We start from the raw sequence: 2,155 nt of genomic DNA on the forward strand, positions 1-2,155 counted from the left end.
ATTTTAAAAAAATAAATTTCATATTTTTGAATTTTTAAATTATATTATTAAATGTTTTTTATTTAAATAATAAAAAAATAAAGTCCAGCAATATCTAGTAAACAACATATTTGTAAATTTATTCTTTTTATAATATTTAAACTAAAAAAATATTTTTTTCTAATTGTTAAAAAATAAAAAATTCTAAAAATATACAAAAAATAAAAAACTTAAAATTTTAAATTTTTTAAATTAATTTATTCTTAATTTGTGAACAAGTGCAGCAAAAAAGGTTAACTGTCTAGGTGTAGCATTATCCGGGGAATAAAAAATAAAAAATATTTTAAAAAAATAATAAAATTATTTAAAAAACTAAATTACTTATTTTTGAATTTTTAAATTATATTATTAAATGTTTTTATTTAAACTATAAAAAAAGTCCAGCAATATCTAGTAAACAACAGATCTGTAAATTTATTAATTTTTTTAATTTTTAAACAAAAAAATATTTTTTTCTAATTGTTAAAAAATAAAAAATTCTAAAAATATACAAAAAATAAAAAACTTAAAATTTTAAATTTTTTAAATTAATTTATTCTTTATTTGTGAACAAGTGCAGCAAAAAAAGTCAACTGTCTAGGTGTAGCATTATCCGGAGAATAAAAAATAAAAAATATTTTTAAAAAATAATAAAATTATTTAAAAAACTAAATTACTTATTTTTTAATTTTTAAATTATATTATTAAATGTTTTTTATTTAAATAATAAAAAAATAAAGTCCAGCAATATCTGGTAAACAACAGATCTGTAAATTTATTATTTTTTTAATATTTAAACTAAATTTTTTTTCTAATTGTAAAAAAATAAAAAATATCAAAAGAATAAAAAAATTAAAATTTTAAATTTTTTAAATTAATTTATTCTTAATTTGTGAACAAGTGCAGCAAAAAAAGTCAACTGTCTAGGTGTAACATTATCTGGGGAATAAAAAATAAAAAATATTTTTAAAAAATTTAAAAAAACTAAATTACTTATTTTTGAATTTTTAAATTATATTATTAAATGTTTTTTATTTAAATAATAAAAAAAGTCCAGCAATATCTAATAAACAATAGATCTGTAAATTTATAATTTTTTAATTTTAAAATAAAAAAATATTTTTTTCTAATTGTAAAAAAATAAAAAATTCTAAAAATATCCAAAAATAAAAAACTTAAAATTTTAAATTTTTTAAATTAATTTATTCTTAATTTGTGAACAAGTGAGCAAAAAAAGGCAACTGTCTAGGTGTAGCATTATCCGGGGAATAAAAAATAAAAAATATTTTTAAAAAATAATATTATTATTTAAAAAACTAAATTACTTATTTTTGAATTTTTAAATTATATTATTAAATGTTTTTTATTTAAATTATAAAAAAAGTCTAGCAATATCTAGTAAACAATAGATTTGTAAATTTATTATTTTTTAAATTTTTAAAATAAAAAATATTTTTTTCTAATTGTAAAAAATAAAAAATTCTAAAAATATCCAAAAAATAAAAAAATTAAAATTTGAAATTTTTTAAATTAATTTATTCTTTATTTATGAACAAGTGCAGCAAAAAAAGTCAACTGTCTACGTATAGCATTATCCGGGGAATAAAAAATAAAAAATATTTTTAAAAAATAATAAAATTATTTAAAATACTAAATTACTTATTTTTTAATTTTTAAATTATATTATTAAATGTTTTTTATTTAAATAATAAAAAAATAAAGTCCAGCAATATCTGGTAAACAACAGATCTGTAAATTTATTATTTTTTAATTTTTAAACTAAATTTTTTTTCTAATAGTAAAAAAATAAAAAATATCAAAAGAATAAAAAAGTTAAAATTTTAAATTTTTTAAATTAATTTATTCTTAATTTGTGAACAAGTGCAGCAAAAAAAGTCAACTGTCTTGGTGTAACATTATCCGGAGAATAAAAAATAAAAAATATTTTTAAAAAATAATAAAAAATTTTAAAAAACTAAATTACTTATTTTTGAATTTTTAAATTATATTATTAAATGTTTTTTATTTAAATAATAAAAAAAGTCCAGCAATATCTAATAAACAATAGATCTGTAAATTTATAATTTTTTAATTTTAAAATAAAAAAAATATTTTTTTCTAATTGTAAAAAAATAAA

The sequence above is a fragment of the Arachis hypogaea genome, chromosome 10 (genome assembly GCF_003086295.3).
Source record: "Arachis hypogaea cultivar Tifrunner chromosome 10, arahy.Tifrunner.gnm2.J5K5, whole genome shotgun sequence".
NCBI classification, from domain to species: Eukaryota; Viridiplantae; Streptophyta; class Magnoliopsida; order Fabales; family Fabaceae; genus Arachis; species Arachis hypogaea.